This window comes from Prionailurus viverrinus, chromosome A2 (genome assembly GCF_022837055.1).
Source record: "Prionailurus viverrinus isolate Anna chromosome A2, UM_Priviv_1.0, whole genome shotgun sequence".
Classification (NCBI taxonomy): Eukaryota; Metazoa; Chordata; class Mammalia; order Carnivora; family Felidae; genus Prionailurus; species Prionailurus viverrinus.
The window spans coordinates 59991847-60007515 of NC_062562.1; the positions used below are offsets into that span (position 1 = coordinate 59991847).

The following is a 15669-nucleotide window of genomic DNA, read 5'->3' on the forward strand; positions in this document are numbered from 1 at the left end:
ACCATGATGAAGTGAGACAAAAAACAAAAACTTAATTGATCAAATAGAGAGTACAATAGTCAATACTCCAAAGAGTATTTGAGAAAAATGGATAAAAAAGAAGACAGATCACACTGGGCAAATTGATGAGCAGGAGATGGGGAAACCAATCATTTTTAAAGTATGAATGTGAATAAGACAGAGATGGGAATTTAACTTGAGGAAAATGTAGGGTTGCAGGAGAAATTACGTATGACAGGGAGAAGTAAACAGTTAGTTTGCTTTAAGAAAGGCTCTGTGGGAAAGAAGTGTTTGCAGATCCAAGAAAGAGAGGGGAAATCTGATGAAGTAAGTTCTTAAAGTACATAGAAAGGAGAGATAGCAAGAAAATTGTTGGAAAACTAACCCTAAGAAGGAAAAGGTATTTCCTTCTCTGAAATTGGAGGAGAAAGTGAGATAAATCCTAGTATCACGGAATATGAAGAATCTGTGATAGAGGGTAAAGAGGGGCAGCAAAGAAATTTCATGACTGTTGACTTGTTTTCTCACTGAGGAAATAATCCAAGACATCTGTTGAAGTTAAAGGATAGCAGCTTGGTAACACTGGGGCAGCCACAACAAAAAAGGGACCTGGAGCCAACAGGAAAGAAAAAGGTATCAGACATTAATAAGTATGCAGCCAGCACTTCCTTTTGTGGGCCACAGTGAGAGTGGAAAGTGCGCCCCAAAGGCCTCAGGCACACTGGGAGAGTACAAGGTGATAGAGCACTGCCTGCCTACCCCAAATGCCATACTCTGCGCCTCTATCACGTGCACATCTTTGTACATAATCATGCTGTCAACAAGTTCCACTTCTGGTACTTTGTCTCTCAGCTGAAGAAGATGAATATATCTTCAAGGGAAATTGTCTACTATGGACAGGTGTTTCAGAAATACCCCCATGTGGGTCAAGAACTTTGGCACCTGTCTGTGCCATGACTCCCCAGTGGCACTCACAATATGTACCAAGAGTACTGGACCTGACCACTGCAGGTGCTGTTACCCAGTCAGTGCTACTGAGACATGGACACCTGGCATTGCACCTGGGCCCCCTCGATCCAGATTATAAAGGTGGAGGAGACTGCAGCCAGCAAGTGCCTACCAGCAGCCAACCAACTCCATGACTCTACGATCAAGTTCCCACTGACCCACCAGGTCTTGCATGGCCAATAGAAGCCATGTTTTACCATGAAGAGGCCCAAGATCTTCTTTCAGATACAGAGCTGCCCTGTCCCTAGGTCTGCCCAAAGAAATGCCTTGGGAAAACCAAAAACCCAAAAAGCCAAACAAACCAACAAACAAAAAAACCTAAACAAAACAAAACAGAGAGAGAGAGAGAGAGAGAGAGAGAGAGAGAATGCAGTTAAGGCAGAAGATTCTACACTCATAACCTTAAAGGATCTGATCAGTATAGCTATGTCATGTTTCTGTAGAAGTCCTAAGCATCTGAGATGACAAGGAGACACATAAAACTCTTGGACCAATCCCTGTTATCAATGGCAAGTTTTCTGTGGTGAAAGGTGAAGAGGAACAAACGAATAAAAAGTCTTAAGCGAGCGCAATTGAAATGAGCGATGACTGTGTCCAGGCCACATAAACAGGAAAACAAAGCCTGCTACAGAATGACCCATTAAAGGAGCTCAATTTCTAGGTCACTGGAGATAGGGAATGGAGAAGACAGGTGGAGATGTAAGGGTGGGGTGGGGTGGGGGATGGCAGCTACGCTCAGTAGCAGTGCCACCGAAGGAATTTGAAGGTTGGAAAGGTAGAGGGTTTCAGATAAGGTGTTTTAAGATTTTGGAAACCAAACAATTATAAAAGATAGTGAGATGCAGCCAATGATGTAGAAATTTGTCCTTGAAGTTGGGCAGTGTTATGGAGGGAAGTAACTAGAGAAGAGTCCAAGACCCTAGTGGCCAGGAAAGGTGTTACAGGTTAACAGGAGATTAACTTTAAAAAGATTACTAAATATTAGTTGTCCTATTTTCTCAGACCAAATAAGATTTCTAGTACACTATAAAAAGAAAGAAGAAAAAGAAAACCCCTTTAATGTTTCATATTATAGTTCAGAAAACTTACATTATTGTATAACAATTTCATTAAACTGCAGTGAGATTTATTTTTACAGAATGCTCATATGCTACAGATAGACATTACCTTCTGAAGAAGATGTCAAATAGACTTGTTTATGCCCAGAGAAGCCACGTATGTAGAAAAAGCCTCACACATCTACTACAGTTTCTGGAAAAGAGCTGAACAATTGGTGGTTACTACTGACGGAATTTAAAACAGATTCAAAAGATATAAGAAGCTACATTGTTAAAGGAATGGTATATAATTCTTGTGCTTCTTTACGTATGAGATCTTTTCTAAAAATTTTTTTGATGTTTAGTTATTTTTGAGAGAGAGAGAGAGAGAGAGAGAGAGAGAGAGAGAGAGACAGCGCAAACAGGGGGAGACACAGAATCCGAAGTAGGCTCCGAGCGCTGAGCTGAGCTGTCAGCACACAGCCCTACACGGGGCTTGAACTCATTGACCGCGAGATCATGACCTGAGCTGAAGTCCAATGCTTAACCAACTGAGCCACCCAGGTGTCCCTCTAGGTATAAGATTCTTAATTTAAAAAGTAACTGCATAAATCTCGTGACCCTAGGAAATACTTGGTTACACTGAAGCTTTATTTAGCCCTGAAAAGAAATTCGGTGTTCTCTCTTGGTAAAATTTTGAAGAATCACTCATTAGACCTAATTGTTCTTCCAGAACGTCTGGCTGTTAGAGGTAATTTAGTAGGACAGAAAATAAAATATACTCACAGATTACTTGCTACAAATAAGATTGTACTCTCTGTCTATATCGTGAAACATTAAATCATATTTCCAAAGAGAGAAGTTACCGGATTATCTCCTTGAGAAAATACATGTGTGTTAATTCTTAACATCTTAACTCTACATTTGGGAAGACCTTATTTTAAGGTTTGACTTTTTCCTGCTGCTGATCATAGACCTGAGGACAATAATCAGAACCACTAACATAAGATGACAAAGAAAGGCCATAAAAAATACTTACATAAGATATACCAGGAAAACAAACAAACAAACAAACAAACAAACAAAATACTTGTTTTTTCTGGGCAGTCTTATTGTGATATGTAGAATTTTTACAAAGATTAGGTGATTTTGAGTGGTGTTTACAACTAAAAGATAGGAAAAAAATCAACATTTTTTAAAATTTTATTTTTCTTCTGGAATCCTCAGGCAATATTATAACTGACTCATTTAACTCATCTGAATTAGTTTTTAATAAGCTCTCAAAGGTGGACCAATTGTCTCTAGTTTCTCCTGGGAACTGGAGATAATTAAATGAAGGTGCGATCCAAACTCCTAAGGATATTTTTTGGCTAATTTTTGAGACTTCTTTTTTTTTGTTTCTTTTTTTTTTTTTTTTCAACGTTTTTTTATTTTATTTTTGGGACAGAGAGCGACAGAGCATGAACGGGGGAGGGGCAGAGAGAGAGGGAGACACAGAATCGGAAAAACAGGCTCCGGGCTCTGAGCCATCAGCCCAGAGCCCGACGCGGGGCTCGAACTCACGGACCGCGAGATCGTGACCTGGCTGAAGTCGGACGCTTAACCGACTGCGCCACCCAGGCGCCCGAGACTTCTTACTTCTAACTAATTTCCCTTAGATCTACATACCATTCTGACCCCACATCTACCATGGGTGATTAAGAGTTCTGCTTGCTTCTTTCACTATCAATAGGAATAACTCATATTTCAAACTTAGAATTTGCCTGCAAAACTGAAAAACTTGTCAGTTATTATCTACCATTACACTCTGTCATATTCACACACAAAAAAATCGTTTATTGATTTCATATGTAACCAATGATGGGTTTTACATTCTTAGCTACTAACCAACCACTCCTTTTGATTTTGGCATATTGTTAGAATTTAGAATTCAAACCCAAGTCCCTTACTCTTGTCTCTCACCTTCCACATATCTATTGGCATAATCAGAAATTATGAATAGGTCATGTTTGAGAACCTAGAACTCTCTGCATGTCATTTAACAGCCACCAGTCATGTATAGTTATTGGGCCCTTGAAATGTGTCACTACTCTGAACTGAGATGTGCTGTAAGTTTAAAATATAAAGCAGGTATTTAGGTCCTAGTACAAAAATAGGTAAAAACCTCATTAATTTTTATAATGGTTTGATGTTGAAATAGTAATAGTTTTATATATTTGCTAAAATACAACATTGAAATATTTTATAGTGTATATAGTATAGTAGTCTGGCTATAAAAAATTTTAAATTGCATTTGTGATTCACATTTCCATTTCCCATTACAATTTTATTGGACAGTACTGCCCTAGCACAAAGTTTGAAATTAGCATTCTCAGTAAATGTTGTATCCTACAAAAGAAAGCAGATTTGGAAAATGTTACAGGACACCCTACTATCTGCCCCACCATTTCTCATGAGTTGGGCTCATTCTTTCTCTTTGAAAATAACCAAGATTTTTTTTTCTTTTTTAATGTGTATTTCTTTTGAGAGAGGGGAAGAGGGAGGGATAGAGAGAATCCTAAGCAGGCTCCAGGCTGTCAGAGCTGAGCACAGCATGGGGCTCAGTAGCACGACTGTGAGATCATGAGCTGAGCCCAAATCAAGAGTTAGATGCTTAACCTACTGAGCCACCCAGGTGCCCCCCAAATAACCAAGATTTTCAAACAGCTGTTTAAAGGTATACCAACAATTAGCAAGATTTTAAAACAGCTGTTTAAAAGTATGGATTGACAAGAACCAAATTTTAAAGTGTTTTAGAGTGTAAGCCAATAATTGTAGTCTTTCTACTACTCACAATGTCATGTGTTATTCTGTAGTCATAACATTCAAAATATCCGAGGAGGTACGAAGTTGAATAGAACCTCTGCATCTTCTATCTCTAGCATTCTTTAGACAGTAAAACAGTTATGCATAGGCGGACCACATTTAAAAAACCAAGGCTCTCACATATTTACTCCTCTGGTCACAAATGTGCAATGATTTCCCAGGCAGTACTGTCCACATGTATAGAAACAGAAGCTTACCTTACATTACCTCCTCAATAACTAATAATGACTTGTCCCTACCAATAACACTACAATCATGGGATACAGCTTGGACAGGGTCATGTTTTATAAATGCTGTCTTTAAGAAAAAGAGTAAAGTGGCTACTAGCTCACAAATTGGGTATGAATGCCAGTTAATCATTTTTTATTTAAAGAATGCTTATAGTCTTCATCAAGCCTCAAAGTCCTAGTAGATCACAGAATTGAATATGGATACTGAAAAAAAAATACTAAAAAGCAATAAAAAATAAGGCAAATTATATAAATATGCAATTAAGAAACAAGATTCAGAAGGAATAATACATTTGTTTTAAAAGTTCTTTTTCATGGTGCCTGGGTAGCTCAGTCGGTTAAGCATCTGACTCGACTTCAAGCTCAGGTCATGTTCTCATGGTTAATGGGTTCAAGCCCTGTATCCACCTCTGCTCTGACAGCTTGGAGCCTGCTTGGGATTCTCTCTCTCTGTGCCCCTCCCCCACTTGCTCTTTCTTTCTCAAAATAAATAAAAATAAACCTTAAAAAATAAATTAAATAAATAAAGTTCTTTTCTCATTTACTAGAAATGAAATGCAAATTAAAATATGACATGATTTTTGTCAATCTAGTCAGCATTTTTTAAAATTTGACCTTTATTTTTATACAGCAGTTTTATATTCATACAAACTGCAGGGCTTATCGTAGTTATATATTGTAGGGGTTTGAACAAATATATAATGACATACATCCATCAGTACAGTATCATAAAGAGTATTTTCATTGCCCTAAAAATCCTCTATGATCTTATTCATCCTTCCCTGCCCAGAACCCTTGGCCACCACAGATCATTTTATTGCCTACATAATTTTGATTTTTCCACAATGTCATAGAGTTGGAATCACCCGGTACATAGCCTTTTCAGATTGGCCTCTTCCACTTAGTAATATGCATGTATGTTTCCTCCATGTCTTTTCATGGCATGATAGGTTTTGTTTTTGTTTTTGTTTTTGTTTTTGTTTTTGTTTTTTCAGCACTGGATAATATTATAAGGTGGCTTGCACGTTTTGCTGAATTAGAGTAAATGTGCTACAAACATCCAAGTACAGGTTTTTGTGTGGGTGTAAATCTTTAACATAAACTTTGAACTCCTTTGGATAAATACCAAGTAGCATATTGCTGGAGACTGTGATTCTTTTTTTAAATTATTTTAAATGTTTATTTATTTTATGAGAGAGACAGAGTGTGATCAGGGAAAGGGCAGCAGAACCTGAAGCAGGCTCCAGGCTCTGAGGTGTCAGCACAGAGCCCAACTTAAGGCTTGAACCCATGATCTATAAGATTATGACCTAAGATGGACTCGGATACCTAACTGATTGAGCCACCCAGGTGCCCCACTACGATTAGTTTTGTAAGAAAACACCAAACTGGGTTCCACAGTGGCTGCATCATTTTACATTCTTACTAGCAATAAATCAGAGTTCCCATTGTTCCACATCCTTGCTAGCATTTGGTGTTTTGGATTTTGGCCATTCTAATAGGTGTGTAGTGGTACATTGTTTTCATTTGTAATTCCCTGATGACATATAATGTGAAGCATCCGCTTAGATACTTATTTCCCATCTTTCTATCTTCTTTGGTGAAGTGTCTGTTGAGGTCTTTGGTCCATATTTTAATTAAGTTTTTTGTTTTCTTATTGTTGAGATTTAAGTGTTCTTTGCATATTTTAGAAAACAGTCATTTATGACAATGTATTTTTTAATTATTTTCTCCCAATGTTTTACTTATCTTCTCATTTTCTTGACATTATCTTTCACAGAGCAAAAGGCTTTAATTTCAATTTTTATCCAGTTTGTCATTTACTTCTTTCATGGATGGTGTCTTTAGTGTTGTATCTAAAAAGTCATTACCAGGTAGCATCTTTTAAATATATGTATATATATTATAAATGACCTAATTTGCGAAGACTAATGTATACAGATACTTACAATTTTGTCTGAAATGGAAAAAAGAACAACATACTTGAATTATGTGGAAATTTTAAATAAATTACAGCATATTCAAAGACTGAAATATCAAGTATGCATCAAACTTATTGAGAATATTCTAAGATAGGAAATTATCTATAATAAAATTTTAAAATAAAAGTCAAAAACCCTGATATACTCAACTTAAAAAATGATATTTATAGAAAGGCTAGAGTAAATTAAAATATACAAAATGTTTTCTCTGAATAGCAGGATTATGGATGCTTTCAATATTATATTAACAATTTAATTTTCAAGTTTTCCAATTTTTTTTAATTATAAAAATACAAAAAAAAATCACCCTTTTAATCAGATCAAATGATGAGACAGTTTATATACTGAAGTCTCTGAACAATGCTGATGATATGACTGACATGTAAACTTTAAGTATTCTCCCAATTTTATCAAGTCTCTTATCAGGGAGAAGAAGGAAAATTGACAATTCTAATTATATTAAAGGTTTCATCACTGCAGATCCTTACATTCTCTGAAACTTCTATGCCTAACGCACTTTTTTGTTTCAAAATACTTAAACATATAAATTTTGTTTGTTTCAAATACATTAATATATAAATACCAGAAGCACAGAACATACAAAATATTTTTCAATATGCACCAAAATTGGGCAAATTTGATTTGAGCTTCTAAGGTCCCAGGTAAAAGACCTATTCATTTGCTTACCAGTTCTTTTTTTTTTTTTTTAACCTATTTATTTATTTAAATATAATTTGTCAAACTGGCTTCCATAAAACATCCAGTGCTCACCCCAACACGTGCCCTCCTCATTGCCCATCACTCACTTCCCCTCCCTGCTCCCCACCCATTTGCTTGTTCTCTGTATTTAAGAGTCTCCTATGGTTTGCCTCCCTCCCTCTCTGTAACTTTTTTTTCCCCCTTCCCCTCCCCCATGGTCTTCTGTTAAGTTTCTCAGGATCCACATACGAGTGAAAACATGTGCTATCCGTCCTTCTTTGTCTGACTTATTCCATTTAGCACAATACCCTCCAGTTCCATCCACATTGCCGCAAATGGCCAGGTTTAATTCTTTGTCGTTGCCAAGTACTACTCCGTTGTAAACATAAACCACATCTCCTTTATCCATTCATCAGTTGATGGACATTTGGGCTCTCCCCATAATTTGGCCTTTGTTTGAAAGTGCTGCTATAAACATTGGGGGACAAGTGCCCCTATGCATCAGCACTCCTGTATCCATTGGGTAAATTCCCAACAGTGCTATTGCTGGGTCATAGGGTAGTTCCATTTTTAATTTTTTGAGGAACTTCCATACTGTTTTCCAGAGCAGCTGCACCACTTTGCATTACCACCACCAGTGCAAGAGGGTTCCCGTTTCTCCACATCCTCTCCAGCATCTATAGTCTCCTGATTTGTTCATTTTAGCCACTCTAACCGGCGTGAGGTGGTATCTGAGTGTGGTTTTGATTTGTATTTCCCTGATGAAGAGCGACATTGAGCATCTTTTCATGTGTATGTTGGCCAGCTGGATGTCTTTGGAAAAGTGTCTATTCGTGTCTTCTGCCCCTTTCTTCACTGGATTATTGGTTTAAAAAAACCTGTATTTATTTTGAGAGAGTGTGTGAGTGGGGGAGGAGGGAGACAGAGAATTCTAAGCAGCCTCCATGCTGTCATCACAGAGCCCAACCTGGACTTGATCTCAACGACTCTGAAATCATGACCTAAGCCAAAACCAAGAATCAGACACTAACCGACTGAGCCACCCAGGTGCCCCTGACATGGTAATTCTTGAATATGTTGCTTCAGAACAAAGAAATCTGCTTTCCTGTCCTAAATGTTCTGGATATTTTCTTCTTACACTATATGTGGATATTGTCATAATACAAGTAATGTCATCCTGATGGATTTCTAGGGTATACCCAGTTTTTCCCCTTAGTACGGTGATATAAAAGCTTTTGAAAGGGCATGCAGGTTTTTTACTCAAATAAGTCAAGGTAATTAAGGTAGATAAGAAATAAAAAGTACTTTGATGTATAAAATAAGATGGCTTTAGGAAATGGTGGCATCCTAGATTTCTAATTTATGGTAACAGTGTTTGTCCCATGCTCCCAGTTGATGTCTGTTTTATAGGAAATCAATTTTATGGGCTCTGTTTAAACACAATGCAGAAGTAGAGAGAAAAATTGTAATTCAAATGTCTGGCTGGCTCCACTCATGATGCCATGTCCCTGAGTGTGACACTGCCGATGTGAATGTCCTGTGCCCACTGTCCTTCTCAGAGCACATCTTGACCCATGGATAGGAGCTGTGCTTTTTTTTTTTCTTCAATATATGAAATTTATTGTCAAATTGGTTTCCATACAACATCCAGTGCTCATCCCAAAAGGTGCCCTCCTCAATACCCATCACCCACCCTCCCCTCCCTCCCATCCCCCCCCCCCATCAACCCTCAGTTTGTTCTCAGTTTGTAAGATTCTCTTATGCTTTGGCTCTCTCCCACTCTAACCTCTTTTTTTTTGTCCTTCCCCTCCCCCATGGGTTTCTGTTAAGTTTCTCAGGATCCACATAAGAGTGGAAACATATGGTATCTGTCTTTCTCTGTATGGCTTATTTCACTTAGCATCACACTCTCCAGTTCCATCCACGTTGCTACAAAGGGCCATATTTCGTTCTTTCTCATTGCCATGTAGTACTCCATTGTGTATATAAGCCACAATTTCCTTATCCATTCATCAGTTGATGGACGTTTAGGCTCTTTCCATAATTTGGCTATTGTTGAGAGTGCTGCTATAAACATTGGGGTACAAGTGCCCCTATGCATCAGTACTCCTGTATCCCTTGGGTAAATTCCTAGCAGTGCTATTGCTGGGTCATAGGGTAGGTCTATTTTTAATTTTCTGAGGAACCTGCACACTGTTTTCCAGAGTGGCTGCACCAGTTTGCATTCCCACCACCAGTGGAAGAGGGTTCCCGTTTCTCCACATCATCGCCAGCATCTATAGTCTCCTGATTTGTTTATTTTGGCCACTCTGACTGGCGTGAGGTGATATCTGAGTGTGGTTTTGGTTTGTATTTCCCTGATGAGGAGCGACGTTGAGCATCTTTTCATGTGCCTGTTGGCCATCCGGATGTCTTCTTTAGAGAAGTTATTTGTTTTTCAGGTGTGGAGTTTGGTGAGCTCTTTATAGATTTTCGATACTAGCCCTTTGTCTGATATGTCATTTGCAAATATCTTTTCCCATTCCATTGGTTGCCTTTTAATTTTGTTGGTTGTTTCTTTTGCTGTGCAGAAGCTTTTTATCTGCATAAGGTCCCAGTAATTCATTTTTGCTTTTAATTCCCTTGCCTTTGGGGATGTGTCGAGAAAGAGATTGCTACGGCTGAGGTCAGAGAGGTCTTTTCCTGCTTTCTCCTCTGAGGTTTTGATGGTTTCCTGTCTCACATTCAGGTCCTTTATCCATTTTGAGTTTATTTTTGTGAATGGTGTCAGGAAGTGGTCTAGTTTCACCCTTCTGCACGTTGCTGTCCAGTTCTCCCAGCACCATTTGTTAAAGAGACTGTCTTTTTTCCATTGGATGTTCTTTCCTGCTTTGTCAAAGATGAGTTGGCCATACGTTTGTGGGTCTAGTTCTGGGGTTTCTATTCTATTCCATTGGTCTATGTGTCTGTTTTTGTGCCAATACCATGCTGTCTTGACGACAGCTTTGTAGTAGAGGCTAAAGTCTGGGATTGTGATGTCTCCTGCTTTGGTCTTCTTCTTCAAAATGACTTTGGCTATTCAGGGCCTTTTGTGGTTCCATATGAATTTTAGAATTGCTTCTTCTAGCTTTGAGAAGAATGCTGGTGCAATTTGGATTGGGATTGCCTTGAATGTGTAGATAGCTTTGGATAGTATTGACAGTTTGACAATATTTATTCTTCCAATCCATGAGCAGGGAATGTCTTTCCATTTCTTTAAATCTTCTTCAATTACCTTCATAAGCTTTCTATACTTTTCAGCATACAGATCTTTTACATCTTTGGTTAGATGTATTCCTAGGTATTTTATGCTTCTTGGTGCAATCGTGAATGGGATCAGTTTCTTTATTTGTCTTTCTGTTGTTTCATTGTTAGTGTATAAGAATGTAACTGATTTCTGTACATTGATTTTGTATCCTGGCAACTTTGCTGAATTCATGTATCAGTTCTAGCAGACGTTTGGTGGAGTCTATCGGATTTTCCATGTATAGTATCATGTCATCTGCAAAAAGCGAAAGCTTGACTTCATCTTTGCCAATTTGGATGCCTTTGATTTCCTTTTGTGGTCTGATTGCTGATGCTAGAACTTCCAACACTATGTTAAACAACAGCGGTGAGAGTGGGCATCCCTGTCGTGTTCCTGATCTCAGGGAAAAAGCTCTCAGTTTTCCCCCATTGAGGATGATGTTAGCTGTGGGCTTTTCTAAAATGGCTTTGATGATGTTTAAGTATGTTCCTTCTATCCCGACTTTCTCAAGGGTTTTTATTAAGAAAGGGTGCTGAATTTTGTCAAAGGCCTTGTCTGCATCGATTGACAGGATCATATGGTTCTTATCTTTTCTTTTATTAATGTGATGTATCACGTTGATTGATTTGCGAATGTTGAACCAGCCCTGCATCCCAGGAATGAATCCCACTTGATCATGGTGAATAATTCTTTTTATATGCTGTTGAATTCGATTTGCTAGTATCTTATTGAGAAGTTTTTCATCCATATTCATCAGGGATATTGGCCTGTCGTTCTCTTTTTTTACTGGGTCTCTGTCTGGTTTAGGAATCAAAGTAATACTGGCTTCATAGAATGAGTCTGGAAGTTTTCCTTCCCTTTCTATTTCTTGGAATAGCTTGAGAAGGATAGGTATTATCTCTGCTTTAAACATCTGGTAGAACTCCCCTGGGAAGCCATCTGGTCCTGGACTCTTATTTGTTGGGAGATTTTTGATAACCGATTCAATTTCTTCACTGGTTATGGGTCTGTTCAAGCTTTCTAGTTCCTCCTGTTTTGGAAGAGTGTGGGTGTTTAGGAATTTGTCCATTTCTTCCAGGTTGTCCAATTTGTTGGCATATAATTTTTCATAGTATTCCCGGATAATTGTTTGTATCTCTGAGGGATTGGTTGTAATAATTCCATTTTCATTCATGATTTTATCTATTTGGGTCATCTCCCTTTTCTTTTTGAGAAGCCTGGCTAGAGGTTTATCAATTTTGTTTATTTTTTAAAAAAAACAACTCTTGGTTTCGTTGATCTGCTCTACAGTTTTTTTAGATTCTATATTGTTTATTTCTGCTCTGATCTTTATTATTTCTCTTCTTCTGCTGGGTTTAGGCTGCCTTTGCTGTTCTGCTTCTATTTCCTTTAGGTGTGCGGTTAGATTTTGTATTTGGGATTTTTCTTGTTTCTTGAAATAGGCCTGGATTGCAATGTATTTTCCTCTCAGGACTGCCTTCGCTGCGTCCCAAAGCGTTTGGATTGTTGTATTTTCATTTTCGTTTGTTTCCATATATTTTTTGATTTCTTCTCTAATTGCCTGGTTGACCCACTCATTCTTTAGTAGGGTGCTCTTTAACCTCCATGCTTTTGGAGGTTTTCCAGACTTTTTCCTGTGGTTGATTTCAAGCTTCATGGCATTGTGGTCTGAAAGTATGCATGGTATCATTTCAATTCTTATATACTTATGAAGGGCTGTTTGGTGACCCAGTATATGACCTATCTTGGAGAATGTTCCATGTGCACTCGAGAAGAAAGTATATTCTGTTGCTTTGGGATGCAGAGTTCTAAATATATCTGTCAAGTCCATCTGATCCAATGTGTCATTCAGGGCCCTTGTTTCTTTATTGACCGTGTGTCTAGATGATCTATCCATTTCTGTAAGTGGAGTGTTAAAGTCCCCTGCAATTACCACATTATTATCAATAAGGTTGCTTATGTTTGTAACTGTTTTATATATTTGGGGGCTCCAGTATTTGGCGCATCGACATTTATATAATTGTTACCTCTTCCTGATGGATAGACCCTGTACTTATTATATAATGCCCTTCTTCATCTCTTGTTACAGCCTTTAATTTAAAGTCTCGTTTGTCTGATATAAGTATGGCTACTCCAGCTTTCTTTTGGCTTCCAGTAGCATGATAAATATTTCTCCATCCCCTCACTCTCAATCTAAAGGTGTCCTCAGATCTAAAATGAGTCTCTTGTAGACAGCAAATAGATGGGTCTTGTTTTTTTATCCATTCTGATACCCTATGTCTTTTGGTTGGCGCATGTAATCCATTTACATTCAGTGTTATTATACAAAGATACGTGTTTAGAGTCATTGTGATGTCTGTAGGTTTTATGCTTGTAGTGATGTCTCTGGTACTTTATCTCACAGGATTCCCCTTAGGATCTCTTGTAGGGCTGGTTTAGTGGTGACAAATTCCTTCAGTTTTTGTTTGTTTGGGAAGATCTTTATCTCTCCTTCTATTCTAAATGATAGACTTGCTGGATAAAGGATTCTCGGCTGCATATTTTTTCTGTTCAATACATTGAAGATTTGGTGCCAATCCTTTCTGGCCTGCCAAGTTTCAAAAGAGAGATGAGTCACGATTCTTATAGGTCTCCCTTTATATGTGAGGGCACGTTTATCCCTTGCTGCTTTCAGAATTTTCTCTTTATCCTTGTATTTTGCCAGTTTCACTATGATATGTTGTGCAGAAGATCGATTCAAGTTACGTGAAGGGAGTTCTCTGTGCCTCTTGCATTCCAATGCCTTTTTCCTTCCCCAGTTCAGGGAAGTTCTCAGCTATTATTTCTTCAAGTACACCTTCAGCACCTTTCCCTCTCTCTTCCTCCTCTGGGATACCAATTATGCGTATATTATTTCTTTTTAGTGTGTCACCTAGTTCTCTAATTTTCCCCTCATACTCCTGGATTTTTTTATCTCTCTTTTTCTCAGCTTCCTCTTTTTCCATAACTTTGTCTTCTAGTTCACCTATTCTCTCCTCTGCCTCTTCAATCCGAGCCATCGTTGTTTCCATTTTGTTTTGCATTTCGTTTAAAGCATTTTTCAGCTCCTCCTGACTGTTCCTTAGTCCCTTGATCTCTGTAGCAAGAGATTCTCTGCTGTCCTCTATACTGTTTTCAAGCCCAGCGATTAATCTTATGACTATTATTCTAAATTCACTTTCTGTTATATTATTTAAATCCTTTTTGATCAGTTCATTAGCTGTTGTTATTTCCTGGAGATTCTTCTGAGGGGAATTCTTCCGTTTGGTCATTTCGGATAGTCCCTGGAGTTGTGTGGACCTGTAGGGCACTTCCCCTGTGCTGTGGTGTATAACTGGAGCTGGTGGGCGGAGTCGCAGTCAGACCTGACGTCTGCCCCCGGCCCACCACTGGGGCCACAGTCAAACTGGTGTGTGCCTTCTCTTCCCCTCTCCTAGGGGCGGGATTCACTGTGGGGCGGGGTGGTGTGGCCCATCTGGGCTACTTGCACACTGCCAGGCATGCAGAGCTGGAGATCTGGCGTATTAGCCTGGGTGGGTAGGCAAGGTGCACGGGGGCAGGAGGGACAGGCTTAGCTCGCTTCTCCTTAGGTGATCCACTTCAGGAGGGGCCCTGTGGCAGCGGGAGGGAGTCAGACCCGCTGCTGGAGGGGTGGCTCCGCAGAAGCACAATGTTGGGTGTTTGCGCGGAGCAAGCAAGTTCCCTGGCAGGGACTGTTTGCCTTTGGGATTTTGGTTGGGGGACGGGCGAGGGAGATGGCGCTGGCGAGCGCCTTTGTTCCCTGACAAACTGAGCTCTGTCGTCCCGGGGCTCAGCAACTCTCTCTCCCTTTGTCCTCCAGGCTTCCCGCTTTCTGAGCAGAGCTGTTAACTTATGACCTCCCAGATGCTAAGCAAGTCCCGCTTGCTGTCAGAACACACTTCGTCCGGCTCCTCCGCTTTTTCGAGCCAGACTCGGGGTCTCTGCTTGGCCTGCAGGCCGCCCCTCCGCCCCGGCTCCCTCCTGCCAGTCTGTGGAGTTCGCACCACCTCTCTGCCCTTCCTACCCTCTTCCGTGGGCCTCTCATCTGCGCTTGGCTCCGGAGACTCCGTTCTGCTAATTTCTGGTAGTTTTCTGGATTAGTTAGGCAGGGGTAGGTGGAATCTACGTGATCAGCAGGATGCGCGGTGAGCCCAGCGTCCTCCTAAGCCGCCATCTTCCCTAAACCTCGCTTACCAGTTCTTGAGAGTATGTGCAGAGTGTGTGACATTTTCTAATTTTCTCAGCTTTAAAGTCCTGTCCTCACCACTAAATAAGTAGATCTTCAAGAGGTAGTTCTTATGGGGTAGCAACTACTCTCAGCAAGCCCAATCTTAAATCACATCAACACAAAATTACTTTAATTAAAAAGAAAATTAAAACGCAAACACTACAGACACATATCCATATCCATACACACACACACACACACACACACACACACACACAAACTGCAGTTCTCTAGAGATCACCCACTTCAACTTTCCTTAAAGTTCAAATAATATATTCCTGAATTTAACATGGATCATATGATACAATAATCTTTG

At 39.3% G+C, this 15669-nt stretch overlaps 1 pseudogene; it reads left to right on the forward strand.

The window, feature by feature from the left end:
• The first annotated feature begins 652 nt into the window (after nt 1-652).
• LOC125153331 (60S ribosomal protein L18a-like) lies at nt 653-2794 on the forward strand (annotated as a pseudogene).
• Nucleotides 2795-15669: the final 12875 nt, after the last annotated feature.